The sequence below is a fragment of the Nyctereutes procyonoides genome, unplaced genomic scaffold, assembly GCF_905146905.1.
Source record: "Nyctereutes procyonoides isolate TBG_1078 unplaced genomic scaffold, NYPRO_anot_genome, whole genome shotgun sequence".
In the NCBI taxonomy this organism is placed as follows: Eukaryota; Metazoa; Chordata; class Mammalia; order Carnivora; family Canidae; genus Nyctereutes; species Nyctereutes procyonoides.
In genome coordinates, this window is record NW_026575144.1 from 225984 (window position 1) to 250222 (window position 24239).

Genomic DNA, 24239 nt, shown 5'->3' on the forward strand with positions numbered 1-24239 from the left:
AAGTTTGTATTCTTTTTCTCCAAACTTAAGTGGAAGAAAATGGTAAAAATGACTAAAGGGTGAGAAAACATGTTTCACTAGAAAGAAATTGAATTTACTTGACCTTCAGAAGAGAAGGGTGAAAAGGGACTCCTTAATTTTAATTTATGGTAGAAAATGGCTATTATCTACTTCTATGAATGCAGAACAGAATCAGAAGATAAAACTTTGTTATCCAGGTATAGATGTACTTGGATACAGCTAGCAATTATTTAGCAGCTTTCTCTATCTCAGATTGTGCTAATCACTTTACTTATTATTTCATTTGACCCTTGAACTAACTTTACAATAACATTGTTACGTTCTTCATTTCACAAATCAGAAAACTGAGGCTCATGGAAGTTAAACTTGAGGACTACAGGGGAATATTAAAGTATGGGAGGGAAGCAGAAATTGAATGTGTATACAAATATTAGCTGTTAAAGTAAGTCATGGGTCAGAAATAAAGCACGAATAAAGAAATCAGGAATACATAGGAAAGCAGGAACAGTGATTAAGTATTTAGCTGACTATCATGAACCAGAAAATTCATTGTAGTTGAGGAGTAGGAAAGAGTGGGGGCACATGAGCCCCTGTGGTGAAGGAAGGGATTAAAGATCAGAATCTAGATAAGCAATGTTTATCAGTTATGAGTGACATCCACAAAAAGACTTTGATTATGGAGGCAAACTTCAGCTTCATCCAGAGAATCTATGTGTATTTCTAGTTAAAGGAGACCCTTGTTCCCCAGGAATGGGCAGTCCCGCAAATAGAATAGGTGAATGAATTGGAGAAGACTGCTTTTGATAATGTATCCAACTGTTAGTTGCTGCATAAATCAGTACCTGTGACTTCACAACTTAAATTATGACACCTGTGTCACAAATGACTTGCATTTTAAAATTTCCTAGATTTGAGTTCTTTTTTAGCAGCTTTATTAGATAATAGGCTTCTAGTTTAGAATTTTTAAATAACAGAAGGTAAGGCATTATTGCTATCTCTGTAGGGGAAAATACTAGTCTGGCTGAAACAAAGGGGAACCAACAAAGAAGTGTTTCTTACCAAAGGAGCACAGCCTTCAAAGGAAGAGACCCCTAGTTGCTTTCCTTTTCAAGTGCACATGGAACATTCTCCAGAATATATCACATATTAGGTCACAAAACAAGCCTTAGTAAATACAAAAAGATTGAAATCATACCATGCATCTTTTCTGATCACAACACTATGAAACTAGAAGTCAACCACAAGAAAAAAATTTGGAAAGACCTCATATAAACATGGAGCTTAAATAACATGCTACTAAACAATAAATGGGAGGGTCAACAATGAATGAGTCAAATAGGAAATTAAAGAAGAAATTAAAAAATACTTGAAAATAAGTGAAAATAGAAATACAATGATCCAAAACCTTTGGGATGCAGCAAAAGCAGTCCTAAGAGGGAGGTATATAGCTATACAGACCTACCTCAAGAAGCAAGAAGTCTCAAGTACACAACCTAACATTACACCTAAAGTACCTAAAAAAAAGAACCCCAAATGAAGCCTTGAGCTAGCAGAGGAAGAAGAGAAATACTAAAGATTAGAGAAGAAATAAATGATGTAGAAACTAAAAAAATAATGAGTAGTTCTTTGAAAAAATTAATAAAATTGATAATTATCTATCCAGACTTATCAAAAAGAAAAAAAGAAAAGAAACAAATCAAGTCACAAATGAGAGAGGAGAAATAACAAACAATATCACAGAAACACAATTATAAGAGAAAATTATGAAAACCTATATGCCAACAAATTTAACAACTTGAAAGAAATGAATAAATTCCTAGGAACATATAAACTACTAAAAGCTGAAGCAGGAAGAAATTGAAAACTTGAACAGACTGATAGCCAGCAAAGAAGTTGAACCAGTAGTCAAAAAAATCCCAGCAGACAAAAGTCCAGGGCCACATGACTTACAGGGGAGTTCTACCAAACATTTAAAGAAGAGTTAGTACCTATTGTTAAATTATTCCAAAAAACAGAAGAGGAAGGAAAACTTCCAAATTTATTCTATGAAGTCAGCTTTACCCTGATACCAAAACCAGATAAAGACTCTATTAAAAAAAATAAAACTATAGGCCAATATCTCTGGTGAACATGGATGCAAAAACTCTCCAACGGAATTCAGCAATACATTAAAAAAAAAAATCTTTCACCACGATAAGGCGGGATTTAAGCCTGGGTTGCAAGGGTAGTTCAATATTCATGAAATCAATCAGTGTGATACCCTACATTAATAAGAGAAAGGATAATAACCATATTATCATTTCAATAGATGCAGAAAAAGCATTTGACAAAATATATTTATGATAAAATCCCTCAATAAAGTAGGTTTAGAGGGATCATAACTCAACATGATGAAGGCCATATATGAAAAACCCACAGCTAACATCATCCTCAATGGGGAACAACTGAGAGCTTTTCTTCTACAGTCAGGAACAAGACAGGGGTGTCTACTCTCACCACTGTTATTTAGCAGTACTGGAAATCCTAGCCACAGCAATCAGATGACAAGAGAAATAAAAGACATCCAAATTGGTAAGGAAGAAGTCAAACTTTCACTGTTTGCAGATGACATGATACTATATAGAGAGAACCTGAAAGACCATCAAAAAACTACAACTGATAATTGAATTCAGTAAAGTTGCAGGATACAAAATAAATGTACCAAAATCTGTTGCATTTCTGTATACCAACAATGAAGCAACAGAAAGAAATTAAGGAATCTGTGCCGCTTACAATTACACTAAAAACCATAAGATACTTAGGCATGAAGTTAATCAAAGAGGTAAAAGACCTATAATCTGAAAACTATAAAACACTGATGAAAAAATTGAAGATGACACAAAGAAATGGAAAAACATTTTATGCTCATAGATTGGAAGAACATACATTATCTATATTATGTAAAGCCATCTAAACATTTAATGCAATCTCTATCAAAATACCACCAGCAATTTTCACAGAGGTAGAACAAACAATCCTAAAATTTGTATGGAACCACAGAAGACTCCATATAGCCACAGCAACCTAGAAAAAGGAAAGTTAATCTGGAGGCATCACAATTCCAGACCTCAAGTTATATTACAAAATTGTAGTGATCAAAATGGTGTGATACTGGCACAAAAATAGACACATAAATCAATAGAACAGAATAGATAATCCAGAAATTACCTCACAACTATATGGTCAATTAATCTTCAACAAAGCAGGAAAGAATACCCAGTGAATAAAAGAATGTCTCTTTAATAAACTGTGTTGGGAAAACCAGACAGCTACATGCAAAAGAATTAAATTGGACCATTTTCTTACATGATACACAAAAGAAAATTCAAATACATCAGAGACCTAAATATGCGATAGGAAACCATCAAAATCCTAGAGGAGAACACAAGCAGTAGCTTCTTTGACATTAATCTTAGTGACTTCCTTCTAGATATTTCCTAAAGCAAAGGAAACAAAAGTGAAAATAAACTATTGGGAGCTCATCAAAATAAAAAGCTTTTGCACAGTGAAGGAAACTATCAACAGAATCAAAAGCAACCTATGGAATGGGAGAAGATATTTGCAAATGACATATCTGAGAAAGAGTTAGTATCTAAAATCTATAAAAAATTTATCAAACTGAATACCCCAAAAACAAGTAATTCAATTTAAAAATGGGCAGAAGATGTGAATCAACATTTTTCCAGAGAAGATATACAGATGGCCAACAGACACTTGAAAAGATGCTTAATGACACTGATCATCAGGGAAATACACATCAAAACCACAATGAGATATCACCTCCCACCTGTCAGGATGGCTAAAATTAACAACACAAGAATCAACAGATGCTGGTGAGACTGTGGGGGGAGGGGAACCCTCTTGCACTGTTGGTGGGAATGCAAACTGGAACAGCCACTCTGGAAAACATATGGAAGTTCCTCAAAAAGTTAAAAATAGAACTACCCTATGATCCAGCATCGCATTCCTAGGTATTTACCCAAAGAATACAACAGTACTAATTCAAAGGGGTATATGCACCTCAATGTTTATAGCAGCATTGCTGACAATAGCCAATCTATAGAAAAAGCCCAAATGTCCATTGACTGATGAATAGATAAAGAAGATGTGGTATATATATATACAATGGAATATTACCCAGCCATCAAAAAAAATGAAATCTTGCCTTTTGCAATGATATGAATGGAGCTAGAGTGTATTATGCTAAGTGAAATAAGTCAGAAAAAGACAAAAACCATATGACTTCACTCATATATAGAATTTAAGAGAGAAAACAAATAAGCATAGGGAAAAAGAGAGAGAGAGGCAAACTGAGAAACAGATTCTTAACTCGACAAAGTAGAGAACAAACTGATGGTTACCAGAGGGGTTGGGGGTGGGTGAAGGAGGTGATGGAGATAAGGAGTGCACTTGTGATGAGCACCAGGTGTGATATGGAAGTGTTGAATCACTATATTGCACACTTGAAACTAATATTATACTATGTGCTAACTGGAATTGAAATACAGACTTAAAGAAAAGAGTTTTTCTAAGTGGATTTAGATCACAGTTAGGGTCTTTTATGTTGATTGTGTGCTTGGCTTGGTCTGCCATGAGCTTCTGCCTCTGACTGGAAATGCAGCATATAATTCTTGTTCCAAGGGGAGATTAACACCTGTTAGTAGCGGGAAACAAAAAGCCAATGATGAGAAAATGAAATTCTAATTAATTTTTATCATAACCAGGTCTGACTTCCACCATGCCACTGTCACCTGACTTGAATGGTCTTCCTCTGATCTTACATGAATCAACAGTCCCTAGAGATTTTAATTTTGTAGGCCAAACTTAATCTTTAAAAAAAGAAAAAAAAACCTGGTAAAAGCTAGATTTCCTTTACCTATTGCCTCTTTTTGCATCGTTTCAACTTCTGTGCTAAACTCATGATAATTAATAATAAATTGCAGAAGTCTTTGAGATTAAGAGTTTCAGATAAGTGACAATTCCCAATATTGGGAATTACTTAAAATTGTTTTTGATAGAAATAGTTTTTTTTTAAAGACTTTATTTTTTTTATTTTTATTTTTTTTACTTTATTTTTTTTTTAAGACTTCATTTATTTATTCATGAGAGACACAGAGAAAAGAGGCAGAGACACAGGCAGAGGGAGAAGCAGGCTCCATGCAGGGAGCTGGACGTGGGACTCTATCCCAAGTCTCCAGGGTTAGGTCCTGGGCTGAAGGCGGTGCTAAACCGCTGAGCCACCTGGGCTGCCCAGACTATGTTTTTATTCATGAGAGACACACAGAGAGAGCAGAGACCTAGGCAGAGGGAGACTTGATCCCAGGATCCCAGAACCATGACCTGAGCTAAAGGTGGACACTCAACCACTGAGCCATCCAAGCACCCCTTGATAGAAATCTTTTTTTTTTTTTTTTTTATAAATTAATTTTTATTGGTGTTCAATTTACCAACATACAGAATAACACCCAGTGCTCATCCCGTCAAGTGTACCCCCCAGTGCCCGTCACCCATTCACCCCCACCCCCCACCCTCCTCCCCCTCCACCACCCCTAGTTCATTTCCCAGAGTTAGAAGTCTTTATGTTCTGTCTCCCTTTCTGATATTTCTCACACATTTCTTCTCCCTTCCCTTATATTCCCTTTCGCTATTATTCATATTCCCCAAATGAATGAGAACATACACCGTTTGTCCTTCTCCGGTTACTGTGGCCAAGTTCAAAAAGGGTGTTGCCTGAGTTCTCCTCTGGGATTTTGATGGAATCTTGTCTCACATTTAGATCTTTCATCTATTTTGAGTTTATCTTTGTGTATGGTGCAAGAGAGTGGTCCAGTTTCATTCTTCTGCATGTGGATGTCCAATTTTCCCAGCACCATTTATTGAAGAGACTGTCTTTCTTCTAGTGGATCGTCTTTCCTCCTTTATCGCATATTAGTTGAGCATAAAGTTCAGGGTCCACTTCTGGGTTCTCTGTTCTGTTCCATTGATCTATGTGTCTGTTTTTGTGCCAGTACCACACTGCCTTGATGAACACAGCTTTGTAGTACAACCTGAAATCTGGCATTGCGATGCCCCCAGATATGGTTTTCTTTTTTTAAAATTCCCCTGGCTGTTTGGGGTCTTTTCTGATTCCACACAAATCTTAAAATAATTTGTTCTAAGTCTCTGAAGAAAGTCCATGGTATTTTGATAGGGATTGCATTATACGTGTAAATTGCCCTGGGTAACATTGACATTTTCACAATATTAATTCTGCCAATCCATGAGCATGGAATATTTTTCCATCTCTTTGTGTCTTCCTCAATTTCTTTCAGAAGTGTTCTGTAGTTTTTAGGGTATATTTTGAGAACCATTTGAATGGTAAATGGTTCTCCAACCTTTTATTTTCAGGTTGTAGGTGTCCTTCTGTCTAAAATGAGTCTCTTGTAGACAGCAAATAGATGGGTCCTGTTTTTTTATCCAGTCTGAAACTCTGCGCCTTTTGATGGGGTCATTAAGCCCAATCACGTTCAGAGTTACTTGAACTTCTTCTTAAAGGGGAGTTTTAAGAGTCCCCCTTAAAATTTCTTGCAGAGCTGGTTTGGAGGTCACATATTCTTTCAGTTCCTGCCTGTCTTGGAAGCTCTTTATCTCTCCTTCCATTTTGAATGAGAGCCTTGCTGGATAAAGTATTCTTGGTTGCATGTTCTTCTCATTTAGGACCCTGAATATATCCTGCCAGCCCTTTCTGGCCTGCCACGTCTCTGTGGAGAGGTCTGCTGTTACCCTAATATTCCTCCCCATGAAAGTCAGGGACTTCTTGTCTCTTGCTGCTTTAAGGATCTTCTCTTTATCTTTGGAATTTGCAAGCTTCACTATTAGATGTCGAGGTGTTGGACGGTTTTTATTGATTTTAGGGGGGGATCTCTCTATTTCCTGGATCTGAATGCCTGTTTCCCTTCCCAGATTGGGAAAGTTTTCAGCTAGGATTTGTTCAAATACATATTCTGGCCCTCTGTCCCTTTCGGCGCCCTCGGGAACCCCAATTAAACGTAGGTTTTTCTTCCTCAGGCTGTCGTTTATTTGCCTTAATCTGTCTTCATGGTCCTTCAATTGTTTATCTCTTTTTTCCTCAGTTTCCCTCTTTGCCATTAACTTGTCTTCTATGTCACTCACTCGTTCTTCCACCTCGTTAACCCTCGTCGTTAGGACTTCTAGTTTGGATTGCATCTCATTCAATTGATTTTTAATTTCTGCCTGATTGGATCTAAATTCTGCAGTCATGAAGTCTCGTGAGGCCTTAATGCTTTTTTCTAGAGCCACCAGGAGCTGTAGAATAGTGCTTCTGAATTGGCTTTCTGACATTGAAGTGTAATCCAGATTTTGTAACTCTGTGGGAAAGAGGGCTGTTTCTGATTCTTTCTTTTGAGTTGAGGTTTTCCTTCTAGTCATTTTGCTCAGTGCAGAGTGGCCAGAAACAAGTTGTATTGGAACACGGGGGAGTATCACTGGTCCCTCTAGCTGGTCTTCTGGGGGAGGGGCCTGTTGCGTTGATTTTCAGGTGTTAGCACTTGGGGGAGCTGCTCTACCCCTGCCTGCTGCAGGGCTCTGCGGGGGTTGTTTACCCCGCCAGGCCCCAGGAGGAACAGCAGCAGTTGCTATGGCAACTCTGGAAGCCTGGATTCAGCCTCCGCAGGAACTACGGGGCTCAGGGCTCTCGGCTCTCGTCCGCAGGGCCTGGAGGCTCCGGGGCGGGGTCGCTGATCTGCTCAGCTCGGGGCAGGAGCGTCCTCGCTGTCTCGGGCCCTCCCGGCCTCTGCCTGTCCCGGGGGAGGCCGGATCCTGGGCTGTGTCCCGGCGCCCTGTGCTCCGGGGCCTGCGCTGTTGGATTCGCGCTCCCGCCCTGCAGCTCCCTCCCTGGAGCCGCTCCCGAGCCCCTCCGAGCTGCTCTGGTCGGTCCCTCCGTGCGCGCTGCAGCCCTTAGGGAGCTCGGAGCACTCTCCTGCGCTCGCAGGTGTCTGTTAGTGTCCCAGGGAGCCCGAGGGCATCCCCGCCCTCCTGGGTCCTGCTCCAACTCCCTGCGAGCCCCTTTCCGCCCGCCCGGGAAGGTTGGTGCAGCTCCTGCTCCTCCGGGACGGGGCTCTCCTGTCCTGGGGACACTCGCCCCGGCCTCAGCCCGGCTCCTCGCGGGGCCCCTCCCCCTCGGAGGCCTTTTGTTCCTTTATTTCTTTTTCCCCGTCTTCCTACCTTGATAGAAGCGCGAACTCCTCTCACTGTAGCGTTCCAGCTGGTCTCTCTTTACATCTCAGGCCGAATTCGTAAATTTTCAGGATGGTTTGAAGGTTATCTAGGTAATTTGGTGGGGACAGGTGATTTGGGGACCCTGCTCTTCCGCCATCTTGCCCCTCCCCCCTCACCCCTTGATAGAAATCTTAAAAATGATATATCTCTTTGTATATTTTTGGCTTTTATTTATTTATTTTTTTAAAGGTTTTATTTATTTATTCATGAGAAACAGAGAGAGAGAGAGAGAAAGAGAGAGAGAGAGAGAGAGAGAGAGAGAGAGAGAGAGAGCAGAGACACAGGCAGAGGGAGAAGCAGGCTCCGTGCAGGGAGCCCGACGTGGGACTCCATCCTGGGTCTCCAGGATCACGCCCTGGGCTGAAGGCGGTGCTAAACCGCTGAGCCACCCGGGCTGTCCTATTTTTGGCTTTTAAATTTAAAAAAGTATTTAAAATCACTGAGATACAACAGGGGTATAGTCATATTGTAACTCTTTTAAACCTTTCCTATCCTCTTTCTGGGAAAACTCTGGATTCGGGGGGAGGAAGCCTTCATTAGGAATTTTAAGTCAAGTTTTTTGAAGTATAATTTGCATACAGCAAAATTTAGTCTTTGTAGTGCATATTTCTATGAATTTTGAAGTTGCATATAGTTGTGTATCTATCACCACAATATAAATATAGAACCCTTCTGTCACTTCCCAAATTCCCCTTCCTCTTTGCAGCTCACCCCTCCCTGGACCCTTGGCCCCTGGAACCATTGCTTTGTTGTCTCTGTAGTTTTGCCTCTTCCAGAATTTCATATAAGTGGAATCTTACCATATGTAGCTGTGGCTTCTTTCATTTAACGTAATTCTTGGGGATTCACTCAGTTGTTGTGTTGTATCAGTGGTTTATTTTTATTGTCATGTAGTATTCCAGTGTATGGGCATATTACAACTTGTTCATTCATTCACCAGTTGAAGGACCTTTTGAGGTATTTCCAGTTCAGGGCGATGATGAAAACGGTTGCTCTAAATATTTGTGTGCAGGTTTCTGTGAATGTAGGCTTTCATTTTACTTAGGTAAATATTCAGGAGTAGGATTTCTGGGTCATACAGTAGCATATGATTACCTTTTTAAGAAACTGCCAAACTGTTTCAAAGTGGCTTTGCCATCTTCCATTCCTAGCAGTAATGTATGAGTTTCAGTTTATCCTTAGGAGCACTGTGTAGTAAGAATTTTGAGAAGAGTTTTCAGTTTTAGCTATTCTAATAGGAATTTGGTGCTTTTGCATTGTGGTTTTAATTTGTATTTCTCAGGCTATGTTGAATGTCTTTTCATGTGTTTATTTGCCATCCATATATCTTTTATTGGTGCAGTGTCTATTAAAATCTTTTGCCTATTTTTTGCTGGGGAATGTATTAGTTTGCTAGGGCAACACAACACAATACCCAATACTGAGTGGCTTAACAGAAATTTATTTTCTCATACTTCTGGAGGCTAGAAGTCTGAGATCAAGGTGTTGGCAGTTTTGATTTCTTCTGAGGTTTCTTACCTTGGCTTGCAGGCGGCTTCCTTCTTGTATCATCACATGGTTTTTCCTCTGTGTGTGCATACTTTTGGTGACTCATTTCTTCATCTTCTTATAAGGACACCAGTAATATTTGATTAGGGCCCACTCTAATGGCCTAATTTTTTTTAGAGTGTGCATATTATTTATTTATTTTATTTAAATTTTTGGTAGTTAACATACAGTGCAATATTGGTTTCTGGAGTAGAATTCAGTAATCCATCACTTATATATAGCACCCAGTGCTCATCATAACAAATGCCCTCTTTGACACTCATCACCCATCAAGCTCAATCCCCACCCACCTCCCTACATCAAGCCTCACTTTGTTCTTTATTATTAAGAGTCTCTTATGGCTGGTTTCCTTCTCTCCTTTTTTTTTTTGTTTTCTCTTTTCCCATATGTTCATCCGTTTTCTTTCTTAAATTCCACATGTGAGTGAGGTCATATGGTATTTGTCTTTCTCTGACTTATGTCACTTAGCATAATAAACCCTAGCTCCATCTACATCATTGCAAATGGCAAGATCTCATTCTTTTTTGTGGCTGGGTAATATTCCATTGTATATATACCACATGTTCTTCATCCATTCATCACCCAATGGACACTTGGGCTATTCCTATAATTTGGCTATTGTAGATAGTGCTGCTATAGGCATTGGGGTGTGTGCGTCCCTTTGAATTAGTGATTTTGTATTATTTGGGCTATATCTAGTAGTGCAATTGCTGGATAGTAGGGCAGTTCTATTTTTAACTTTTTGAGGAACCTCCATACTGTTTTCCAGAGTGGCTGCATCAGTTTGCATTCCCACCAATAGTGCAGGAGGGTTCCCCTCTCCCCAGTCTTACAGTTTCTTGCGTTGTTAATTTTAGCCATCCTGATAGGTGTGAGATAGTATCTTATTGTGTTTTTGATTTGTATTTCCCTGATGAGTAATAGTTTTATTATGTGATTCTTTTTAGATTCAAGTGTAATTAACATCCAGTGTTATATTATTTTTAGGTTATAATATAATGTTTTTCAACAATTCTATACATTCTGAAACAGGCAGGCTGAGTCTGAGTACCTGAGGTGGGCTGGACCCACAGGACCAGTCAAGAGGGTCCTTGCCTTTGTCCAGGATAGAAATCAAATTTGAGTCCAAAAAAGTGAAAAACAGAGATTATTGAATAGTGTAAGTAACAGGTAGAGAATAGCAGATGGAGTGACTGGGAAACTCAGAATGGAAAGGAGAATGAGTTTTGTCATTGCTTGGGGTTAGGGGTTTATATTGGAAAGGGGTCTAGGATATATAGAGGAATCCAGGGTAGGGGCCAATTAGGCAAGTATCAGATAAACAATAGGTGTTATTCCATAAATCACCAAAGGTAGAGGGTGTTGATACCAGTCTCAGCTGAGGTTTGTTTGAGGGTAATGTCTTGGAACATGTTTGGGATTTGGCTCTTCTTGGATGTTATCAGATGTTTTGGGGCCTAGGACAAAACACAGAATAATTAAATTACTTGCTTCCCCCTTGAAGTGGGAACATAGCTTCTTTGGCTTTTAAAAAATGGGGCCTAGCAGAAAAGGGCAGAGATAGAGCCTTTCCAAAAGACTTCCCTTCTGTTTCCCTACCTCATTCCTCAGTGCTTATCAAGATAAATATACTCCTTATCCTCTTTATCTCTTTCACCCTACTGTCCACCCCCTACCCAACCCCCAAACTCCCTTCTGGCAATCACTTTTTTGTTATCTTTGTTTAAGAGTCTCTTATTTTTCTTTTGTTTCTTAAATTTCACATATGTTTGAGATCATATGGTACTTGTTTTTCTGTTTGGTTTATTTCAAACCTCTAGGTGCATCCAGGTTGTTTCAGATGGCAAAAAAAGATTCCTTTTTATGGCTGAATAATAGTTCATTGTATACATATACAACATCTTTATCCATTCATCTCTTGACGGATACTTGGGTTGCTTCCATATCTTGGCTATTGTAAATAATGCTGTTGTAAACATAAGGGTGCATATGTCTTTTTGAATTAGTGTTTTCATTTTCTTTGGGCAAATATCCAGTAGTGGAATTATCAGGTCATATGATAATTCTATTTTTAATTTTTTAAAATATTTAATTAATTTATTTATTCATGAGAGACACAGAGACAGAGGCAGAGACAGAGGCAGAGGGAGAAGCAGGCTCCATGCAGGGAACCTGATATGGGACTCCATCCCAGGACCCCGGGATCATACCCTGAGCCAAAGGCAGATGCTCAACTGCTGACCCCCCCCCCCCCCAGGCATCCCTCTATTTTTAATTTTTTAAAGGAATCTCCATACTGTTTTCCACAGTGGCTGTACCAGTTTGCATTTTCACCAACAGTATATAAGGGTTCCTTTTTTTTTTTTTTGATTTATCTCTTCATGAGAGACAGAGAGAGAGAGAGAGAATAAGAGAGAGAGAGAGAGGCAGAGACCCAGGCAGAGGGAGTAGCAGGCTCCATGCAGGGAGCCTGTCGTGGGACTCGATTCCGGGTCTCCAAGATCACACCCTGGGCCGAAGGCGGCGCTAAACTGCTGGGCCACCAGGGCTGCCCGGGTTCCTTTTTCTTTATATTCTCACCAACACTTGTTATCTCATGGCCTCTTTTTAACTTAATCACACTTTTAATGGTCCTATCTCCAAATATAGTCACAATCTGAGGTATTAAGGGTTAGGGCCTCAACAAATGAAATTCAAGGAAAGATAGTTTAGCCTCTCATGGAGAAATGGTTTGCTTTATTATTGAGTTTTGAGAATTTCTTTTATATTCTAGATATAGTTCTTTATCAGGTATCTACTTTACAAATATTTTCCCCAGTCTGTGGTTTGTCTTTTCACTTTATTAGCAGTGTATTTTGAAGAGCAGAAGTTTTAATTTTGGTAAAGTCTAATTTATCAGTTTTTCTTTAAAGTGCTGTGCTTTTAGTATCATATCTGAGAAGTTAAAGTCTAATCCAGAGCCACTGACATTTTCTCACATATTTTATTTTAACTTTTACCAAATTACTCTCATTTGCATTATTTGAATGTAAATGAACTATTTTAAAACTTTAAGGTCTATGATCCATTTCAATGTGGTTTTTATATATGATATATGTTGTGATTCTTTTTTGGGGGGAAGAGTATATAGTATACAGTTGTTCCAGCATCATTTCTTGAAAAGACTATCCTTTCTCCCCTGAATTGCCTTTATACCTTTGAAAATAATTTGTCATACATATACAAGGCCATTTATAGACTCTCTCTTCTGTTCCATTGATCTGTATGTCTGCCCTTAAGCCAAAATCACATTGTCTTGATTACTGTGGCTTTCTGGTAAGTCTTTTTCAAAATTGTTTTGGCTTCACCATTCAAAGTTTAAAAGCATCTTGTTGATTTCCACAAAACATTATGCTGGGATTTTGATTGGGATTGTGTTGAATTTATAAATCATTTTAGGGAGTGACCACATCTTATCAATAGTGAGACTTCTAATTTATTAGCATGGTGTATATCTCCATTTATTTAGGTCTTCTTCTTTGATTTCTTTTAGTGTTTTTTTAAAAGTGTTCAGCATACAGACCTTACATGTATTTTGTTAGACTTCCATATAAGTATTTTGTTCTTTTGGTGCTATTGTAAATGATGCTCTTTTAAAAATTCAGTTTCTTATTGTCCATTGCTAATATATAGAAATACAATTGTTTCTTATATATTTACTTTGAAGCCTGTGACTTTGCTAAACTCACTGATTAATTTACTCCTATTTAGGAATTAATCTCTCATTTGTTAAATAAAAAAATATAATTTCAAAGTTTTTTTTTCAATCTCTCTCTTTTTATCTCCTCTTATATTATTATGTGGAAGGAAGGGTGTTTTAGTTAGCTAGGGCTGCCATAACAAAGTATCTCAGACCTATAGGATCAATTTTTGGTGAGGACTCTCTCCTTGGCTTGCATGGTAATTTCTTTGTGCATGCCAGGAGAGAGAGAGAGAGGAAGAAAGTGAGAGACAGCAGGGGTGGGGATGGGGTGGTGGGGAAGGGAAGACAAGAGAAGAGAGAGAAGAGGCAACAGGGCATGGAAGAGGGAGGGAGAAAGAGTGTACTCTGGCATTTCATGTCTTATAAGGACACCATTTTATGTTCCACCCTTCTAGCCTCATTTAACCTAATTGTCTCTGTAAGGACCTATCTCCAAATACAGTCACAGTGGAGGTTAATTGAGGCTTCAACACATGAATGGGGGTGGGGAAAGGTGAAGGAGATATAATTCATTCCATAACATAGGGGTAGTTCTTTGTTTTTTATAATTAGCAGTATAATTTTTAAAAATTACTTATTTATTTTAGTGAGAGAGAGAGTATGTGAACAGGGGAGGAGCAGAGGGATAGGGGGAGAGAATCTTCAAGCAGACCTCTTATTGAGCACGGAGCCTGAGGTGGGATCGATCCCAGGACCCTGAAATCATGACCTGAGCCAAAACTAGGAGTTGCTTAATCAACTGAGCCACCCAGGTGCACGAGTTAGCAGTATAATTTGATAAGCCTCCTAAGTTATGCAGAGATACACCTAGAGTGTAGTCTTGGATAGAAGGTGACAGCTTTTTCTGCATAAAAGTAATAGGCAGAACATGAGTATATAATATTAAATATTAGGTAGTGTTACATTCTTTGGTATGCTGTACCTTTCTCTCTTGTCACTAATATTTAGTAAAGGCTGTTACAGATTTTCACTATTGGGGTTTGAAGAATAGTGGAGGAGAGATGGTGGCCACACTTAAAGAGAGTCTGTATGAAAAGCATAGTATCTAAAGAAAGTAAGACAGTGAGCAGGAGCTGAAAATTCCGTGAAAGCTGTCCAGGGAATGTAAAGCTCCTAGAAATCTTTGAAAATTCCCAAAGCATGTGTGATGAGGACTTGAGCCATTTCATCTGGATATGAAAGGAAAGACTAACTCCAGATGGCTTATAGATTTAGGCTTACTCAGATTATATTAGTTAAGTACTTTATCATATTATAACAGTCTTTACCACATATATTGTTTATTCATTTTTCATGCATCCAACATTTATTTAGCCTGTTTACAGGGATATGACATTGAAAGGTAGTAACCAAGTCTTCAAGGAAGTAACTAATAGGTTAGGGAGAGAGAGAAAATGAGCAAGTGATCATAATATATTGTGACAATTAAATAAACATATCCAACTATAGGGGCCAGAAAAAGAAGGACCTGATCAATTTGTGATTAGGAAGGAATTATTGAATCCAGAGAGTTAAAGCTATAGGTTGTAGTCTGGCATCATACTTCAGCAAAAGTTTAAGCAATTGAACTTCAGATTTAACTTCATAACTTAGTACACTCTTACTATGTTCTGATCTTCCAAGAGTAATGAAATCTTTTTGCAGTGGTCTTCAACCACAGGCAGTTTTATCCTCCAGTGGACATTTGGCAACTTTTAGACACATTTTTGGTTGGAAAACGCAAGAGTGTAACTGGCCTCTAGTAGGTAGAAGCCAGAGATGCTGAAAATATCCTGCAATACAAAAATAGCCCCCCCACAATAAACAATTATTTGGCTCAAAATGTCAATAATGCTGGGGTTGAAAGTAACAGATGTTTGGTTTGGTCTATTACCAGACTACTGAATGTTATTGCAGTATACTTAAGCTTCCTTATACAAACATAAAGTTTCATAAAATGAAAATAAATAGGAGACATGGGCTGTTTAATTAAGATATTTGCTGTTGTGACAAAGAAACTCCTCATTTTAATGATAGATGGTTTTTCCTTGCTCATCTATCAGTCCTCTGTTGTTCCTCATTAAATTTAGAGAGCACCCATTGAATATTATCTTTATTGTTGATTTTTATTATAATATGACTAAGATCATATAGAATGTTTGTTGATTAAAGTCAGATATTTAAGTGGTGCTAAGAAACCAGTAGGAAAGTGATAGAGATCTAGGAGGACAAGAAAATATTTGTCATAATTCAGAAACAATTTTATATGTACGCATTGGCTACCAACAAATAATATTTAGATTTTCAAACACTGGTTTATACCTCAAAATTTGTCATATTTCTCTACCCTCATTTCCCCTTAATCTAATTTAGTACCTCTTTGGGGATAGAAAAACTCAAATTTTACTCTTACTATTTTCTTTGGCTTTGTTCACACGTGCATGAATGTACTACCAAATTTGAAATTCTTCCTAGTGAGAAAGATATATCTTAGTTTTTGGCCCTGCATATCTGATTATCCTAAAAGCAATGGCAGCACCAAAACTTTCCTAGAATGGAACAATTATAATTAAGTAGTAAGTGGAGAAGATCATTGGTTATACTGTAATATTTGTGCTTCACAATTACATTTGATTAATTGGCTGAATGTACAAAGCTATTGCTGGGTTAATCCCCCCCCCAATTTTTTTTGTACTGTTTTCTGACTTTATTTCATTATTCTGTGGCACAACTTTAAGCATATTTAGATTGCTTACATTTTAAAAAGGAATCTGAGTATATTTGCCCTATAAGATATCATTAATAAGGCATCACATATAATTAGAAAAAAACAGCATTGCACAGGTGAGAAGAGAAAATGTGTTTTGGCAGAAACAAATTGTGGTGCATATTAGTATGTCTTTAGATCCAAGGAACATTTGGTAATTGAGTGCAATTAACTTCAAAATAAATCTTGATTCTCTTTTGGAAGCACATACAAAATTTTAGATGCAAACTAAAATGATAATGTGAAAAGTAACCTGACAAGTAGATAACAAACCTGCAGAAATTCTATAGAGATAAAACCATACAGGTGAAAATAATATCCAAATTGAAATAAAAATATGACTTTGGGAGGAGAGGAATTGTTCTCAGTTGACAGGATAAATGGCAGTATCTTTTGATGTGGGGAAAAAATAAATGCTTGATTTTCACGTGGTTATTATTAATTTTTGTATATGTGTTGTAGAGAGGCTGTTTTTCTCTTTCTCCTAACAAAAAGAATGTTCCATAGTCTCCTATGTATTTTATTTTCCTGTTGTTTATTTTACTGATAGGCAGTAGTTCTCTCCCCAGGGTGCTGAGTTGACCTTCATGTGAGTTACAACTAAAGCCGTGAACAAGGGCATAAATAAAATCAAGGATAATTGTTTTATGGTAAATCTTTCCCTGAAGGCTACAGAACTTTTCTGAACTGTGCTATTTTCTTAAAACTTTTATTATTTGTTTTTTATTTTTTTTTTTCATTTTAACAATAGGCATCATAAATTGATGTATAAGCAAAGGAGAAGTTGGGCTTATTAGATAGTTATGTTTTAGGAAAGAAACTTTACCAGAAAAACTGATTGTAGTCTCATTCTTTCCCTCTCTTCTTCTTTTCCCATCTATAATCTAGAATATAAACTTCTTACTGTGAAATACTTTGGCAGGACAGTTTTGAAGCCATCATTCTATTGTATGAGAATATTAGAGTTGGCACTCTTGTGTTGGGTAATTAAGGGTGAAAAGTGGTTATGTTTTTAGGCTGGAGAATGAGAGTAATATAGCTATTTAAAAAAATAAAATTCTATATAAAAAGGATTCTTTTCTAAATAGAATGCAATCCTTTTAAAATATCAAAAGTTACTGTTTATAATAACACCACATACATAAGGCATTATTATTTAAAATGATGCAAAATGTCACTGAATCTTTCTAGCTTGAAACTAAATGCTTCCATGACACCTGACAGAAGCAATGCTAACTCTCAATTACCAACCTATAGTTATGAGAGACAGCAAAAACACAGTCAATTGCATTCACTAAACATTAAAAATCTTTTAGGCAGTTATTACAGTTTCTTCCCCATAAAACTTTCTTCCCCTGAAGCTTCTAAGAAAGAATGATTCTGAGTAATCTGTACTTTCTTTTTATTTTCTTACATACACTTTTGATAGGAATGATGGCAATGGTTGATGAGGAGGGCTTTGGGTAAAAGGGAAACAAAAGTCCACAGTTTTACACATCTTGGATAATCATTCCCTGGAGTTTTCTCTTTGGGACAAAATGTCCTTCCTTTTCTTCATAGGATCATTTTAAACCCTTTTCTGTAAAAAGACACAAAGATTACTGAAAGGCACTTACTGCAAGTAGGGTTATGTAGATGTTTTCATATCTTTTAGCCTTAACAAACTGTATAGTCAGGGTATGTGCACAGTGTCCTGAAAGGTCTGCTGGATAGTTCAGTCTGAGATTCAGCCCTACTTTCAAGAAACATGCAGTCTGTCTGCTGCTCCACTAAAATAACAGCAGTAGTGGCAATGGCAACACAACTTGTATGAGTAAACAGTTTGAGTAAATAAGGGCTGTAGGAATGATGTAAACAAATCTTTTATTTTCAGAGTCACAGGAGAGAACATTACTACAGACTAGAGAGATCAAGGAACTTTTTATTTATTTGGGAGTTAACCTTTTTGTTCTCTGGACTTCAAACAATATGAGGAATTTAAATTTATGCAGAAGATGGAGAAGAAAAATTTACTGTAGTGGAGAAAACATGAGGAACAAAGAAAAAAGAGTAAAGAGAGAAATATCTTGAGTGCAAGAAAGAATACAGCAGTTTATGGAATGATTTCTATGGAGGACAAGAGATATAAAATGGGAACATCAGCAGGAGCCAGATTATAGAATGTTTTAATGACAAAATAGTGTTTTAATATTTTGTTATAGATAATGGAAAGCACTTGAGGGATTTTGAGTGGGAAAATGTTTTATTTTTTTTAAATATTTATTTACTCATGAGAGACACAGATAGAGAAAGGCAGAGATATAGGCAGAGGGAGAAGCAGGCTCCTTGCAAGGAGCCTGATACAGGACTCGATTCCTGATTCTGGGATCACACCCTGAGCAGAAGGCAGCTCCTCAACTGCTGAGCCACCCAGGTGTCCCTGGAAAATGTTTTATAAAGATGAATCTAATGGCAATATGGAGGATGAACTGAAGTAGAGAGGACTGGAGGAAGGTTGTTTCTGAAACAGACCTATGGAATCGTAGAAGCATAAGTGAAGAGTATGAGCAAGGGGCAGAAAGATGTAGCAAGGGAACGTGGGACTGGGGAAGGTTTCCTTTTGGAGATGTTTTCCATAACTGAATCAAAGTATGATTCACTAAATTTAAGATGTTTTCAAGATTTACAAGCCACATATACTATTATTTTATTTACTTATTTATATTTTAAAAAAACATGGTTAGAGAAAAATTTATTGCTCCAACTGCTTATATTAGAAAAATTATCATATCAGCAATTAATGGTATATTGTTACAAGATCCTTAAGACATTAAAAGTTGATAGGTTATTATAAACAGACTTATGAGAATAAATATTTAGATGACAAAGTTTTAGAAATGTGATTCCTTTGAAATTTGAACCACTATTTCCTACTGTAGACCACTTACAGTCATTTGCACACACACACACACACACATACACATATGCATATCCCATGTGTACTTTTGTATAGAGAGTAAAGATTGGCAGTCTGTAGCTGTCGGCAAATATAGACTGTTGCCTGTTTTTATTATTTTTTATTCTATTTTATTATTTTTTTATTGGAAAGCAAATTCATTTCTATGATTTTATTATTAAAAACACAATAGTTAATATGTTTGACCTTCTAAGCCAGGAACAGTGATTTCTCAACTCTGGTGACTGCTGGAGGCTTTTAAGGCCATTAAACCGGCTCATTGGCATTACTAAATAAGATATTTCAACTAAGCTTCATGGAGTAGTAAGGCTACTTCTGCTGGTATGATATGGTAGTGCTGCCACCAATTTATTGTGTTTCTTCCTCTAATAGGAAATTATTATGATAAAGACTTTGTTCCTTTTTAATTCTTGACCTCTTTAAAAATTTGTTTTATTGGAATTCAATTTGCCAACATTTAGCATAATACCCAGTGCTCATCCCGCCAAGTGCCCCCCTCAGTGCCCATCACCCAGTCTCCCAACCCCCTGCCCATCTCCCTTTCCACTACCCCTTGTTCGTTTCCCAGAGTTAGGTGTCTCTCATGTTTTGTCACCCTCACTCATATTTTCACTCATTCTCTCTCCTTTCCCTTTATTCCCTTTCACTAATTTTTATATTCTCCAAATGAATGAGACCATATAATGTTTGTCCTTTTCCAATTGACTTATTTCACTCAGCATAATAACCCTCCAGTTCTCTCCACGTCGAAGCAAATGGTGGGTATTTGTCATTTCTAATGGCTGAGTAATATTGTTGCCTGTTTTTATAAACAAAACTTTATTGGAACACAGCCATGCTCAATTTTTAATGTGTTATCTATAGCTGCTTTTTTGTTTTAATGCAGAGCTGAGTATTTACAAGAGAAATATATGGCCCCCAAGTCTTCACACCTTTACTCTCTTGCCTTTTATAGAAAAAGTTGGCTGACCCTTGGTCTGTTAATATTAGGCAATTCCAGATAAGTCAACTAAGTAAACCTTATTTCTGATTGCACATGATTTGTAGCAACAAATTCCAGGAAAACCAGATCTTTCATATATATATATATTTAAAAAAACAGCTTTTAGTTATTCATGAGACACACACAGAGGCAGAGACACAGGCAGAGAGAGAAGCAGGCTCCGTGCAGGGGGCCTGATGTGGGACTCGATCGCGGGACTCCAGGATCATGCCCTGGGCCAAAGGCAGGCGCTCAACTCCTGAGCCACCCAAGTATCCCACAGAACTTTCACATATTGAATTAAATTGAACACATAGCTTGAAGTGAATGTGTTCCCAGTTAGCTGAAGCATTATGACAATGATAAAAACAAAAACCCCTAAGGTTTATTAGGTACTTATGTTATATTGAGTGATGTTGTGGTTGCTTTGCTTATATTATATAATGTAATCATCATAAGAATTGTATGACCTAAGTAAAATTTTAGAATTATCTTCTTTTGATAGGAGAGTAAACTGTGTGTTAGTGGTATTACATAAAAAGCTCTAGGGCAGCAGTTGGTAATTGGGAGAGCTAGGATTTGAATATAGGTGTAGTGAAAATCTGTACATCTCACCTTCTCAGGGCACCAGCCATTTCCTCCATCCATTGTTATAGATCTGGTTTCTGGCAGCCATCTTTTTGTTGTATTAGCTTGTTCAGCCACAATAGACTGGTCCAGAGATACATACCAGAAGCCAGATCCAAGTTGGGCTGATCAGAGTCCTGCCGTTAGATTTTTGTATGAGACTAAAATTTTTGTTTTATTCTAGCTTCTCTTGAAGAGAGGAAATATGGAAAATTGTGGTGCCATTCTTCTTCCATTTCTGTTTAGTGATGTGCCCTTTAATAATATGAAAAAATACATATGAATTCAGATCACTGTATGCTTAATATAAACAAGAGGTGTTAGTTAACCAAGGATACTAGTTACCTGAATGTTGAACAGTAACACTGATTTACAGCACCTCCTGCTGAAAAAGGAGAGCTAGAGAGGGTATCTGTCAATCAGGGTTTCATGCAGGAGATGGCAACCACTCTAGTATTTTCAGTAGAAATCAAGAGGACAGAGAGAATTAGATAGTTGCAATACCTGTTGGAAGAGTTAGGGAAGTGGAAGCCAGATGGACCACCTCTAGAGTATAGATATTATGAAACTGAGATCCAGAGGTCAGGAAGCTGCTACCACTACTATGCTATAACAGCTACCTTTTACATCAACAAAACTGGTGACTAGAAATGTAACAAGGCACTTGGCTGCTGCAAACATGACCTGCCAGTTTTCCTTGCCAGTTATCAAAAACAGTGAGAAGATAGCCTCTATCTCCCTTCTTGTTTTCTGCATCTCAAGAATGCATCTAATTGGCAGATCCTCTTTGCATATGGGATATTCTAGTTGACTGGTATTTGGGGAGTGTAGTTTTTAGCCTTGTAGCTCCTAAAGAAAAGGGAGGATAAGGAGCTTTGCAATTCCTGTGATAAGGGATAGAAGAGGGTAGCATTGGATGCTAAGTCTCAGAGAACATATCCATCATGGGATCAGGCTGTAGCAGTGGTCAAAATAGTCTGGGTATATTTGATGTACTCCCAAGTCTGTAAGAGCTAGTGCTGACCTCATTGTTCTTTGCTATTATTCTCCTGGCGATATCATGCCTTGAACTTGGACTGAATTTGAGCTTTTCTCGATTTACCAAGGAAGTCATATAATTAAGGCACTATTGTTTGTAAAGCTGTGATTGAAAACAGGGTCACCTCTTCTGGAGACTGGATGATGGCACACCTAAGGCTTCTTTTTCTGTGAACTAATATTTCTTAGGTGAGAACATAATGAAAGGTTAGTAAGATCTCTTTTCTAGAACTAGCCATCTTCTAATTCATTATATTGCTTGTAATCCTGGATGTTTAACGGAGTATGTATGATGTTTTAAGACCGAATACCCAATGATATGAATATAGGATTAATGACATATTGCCTAGAGGTTTAATTATTCGGCAAGACTTGCCCTAAATAGAGCTCAAAGAGGAATAGAGAATTGGAAACAAATTATTTAATGATTTTTTTACTTACTTGAAATTTTGAAGTAATCTTCAGTGTCTTTTGTAGTTACTCTGTAACTGTTTATGCTTCTGTATTTATTCCTTTTTGGTGATTCAGAAAACTGCAAATAGTGAAGCTATCTTAAGTGGTCATATAAGTAAATGTCAGTTGAAAAATAAAGATTTTATACCACATTGATATTTTTCTATTTTTCTTTACTTTCCTGTTGTTCTTTTTCATAGACTACCTGGTAAGTAGGTCAGGAATGGTGGGCTTGGGGAGCATTACTTATAGGAACATAAGGCAGCTACTTGGAATCTCCTTCTAAGATCTTGGAATACAATTTTTATGGTCAGTGGTTCTCCAAATGTCCTACTCTGAAGACTCACTGAAAAAGAGAGATGGCCTAATATATCAGTGTTCTTGCAATATGCTCCTGGGATATTTCTCTCTACAGTATGTTCATTCTATACTACCAAGCCAAATGTTCAGAAATGTGCTTGTTCCTCGACCATAGCTCAAGAATTGCTGTTCTAGGAAGAACTTGCCTCCTTCCCCAGTAACTTTTAGTGAAACAGAATGCCTGACAATTTTTTGTATCCAAGTGGTATAAATTCTGTAAATTCAGCACATTTAATTTAAATTACTCACTGATCTTGTTTTCAATGCCAGCTTTACACACCACCAACTTACAAATCATATGAAATACAATAGAAATGGATATTCACATGACAGAACATTATTACCTTAGTAATTTATGGTATAGTATTGGGAGATTTTGAGTTGTCTTTTCTCAGAGATCTTCTAACCCAGACACAATATATTTTCATTTCTCTTTGTTCTATTTTTCAGTTAGTGTCTTCTGTTATGATTAATATTACCTCTATAATGAAATTTGTATTAGAAAAGTAAATGGCCTTTTATTTTTTTAAAAGCACTTTTTCCTTATCCCCTAATCAAAAGGGATACCAACACTTAGCTGCAAAAGTAAATAAAAGAAAAAAATCTAAAAATACATTAATATCTTAGAAAGAAATGTAAAAAAATGAAAAAAATAAATTATATATGTTTTTACCTTTGCGATAATAATAAATATCTTGAAAACTTTTCAAGTCATTTCCATTAATTGCAGTGGGTCCTTTTTTTAAGGTAGAAAAGGAGGGCTATCAACTACCAAAAATCTCTTGGGAAAATTTAAACAGTGTAGCATCATTATAAACTTGACACTTGACTATTATGTGTGTGTGTGTGTCTGTGTGTTTCTTTCATGGACTATGTCCTGGGAATAACATCAACTTATTTGAGTTCAAGTCCAACCAGTGGCCTTATGTCCAGAAGTTAAAGCTCAAGCTTACCTCAGTTTTATAGTCAATATGGAAACAAAGCTATATGGAACTGCTGTCTTCATTCTTTGCCCCTTTTCTAGGCAGTGTTAAGTTCATAAAAAAATGTTGAATACATATTTAAAGAATATTTGCATGAAGGAACACTACATTGTTAACTTTCCTAGAATACTCATGCTTTAATCTAGTTTTTGGGATAAGATCAGGGAATTATGAAAATGTTTGCAAAGGAGAAAGAAGAATTTATGAGATAGTAAGAATGTGAGGATACTTAAGGAGAGTCATAAAAATGAAAGTTGATACATATAGTTTTTCAGGAGGGAGAAGGAATATGTGAGACTTTTTGACTTTGAAGTATGCTTGGTTTGAATGTAGAATCTTCAGATTCATAGATAGGTTTATATGAAGTAGAGTTAAATCTTTGTAAGGCAAGGGAAAGTTAAAGCATTTTATCTTTGCCAACAGGTAAAAAGATAATCTTAAGGCATATATCAAAGGAGTAATTTACT

At 37.2% G+C, this 24239-nt stretch overlaps 1 protein-coding gene across 3 annotated transcripts in view; it reads left to right on the forward strand.

Annotated features, from left to right (window-relative positions):
* CTNNA3 (catenin alpha 3) overlaps window positions 1-24239 on the forward strand; it is a 1663516-nt gene that overhangs the window by 181270 nt on the left and 1458007 nt on the right. The window lies entirely within an intron of this gene.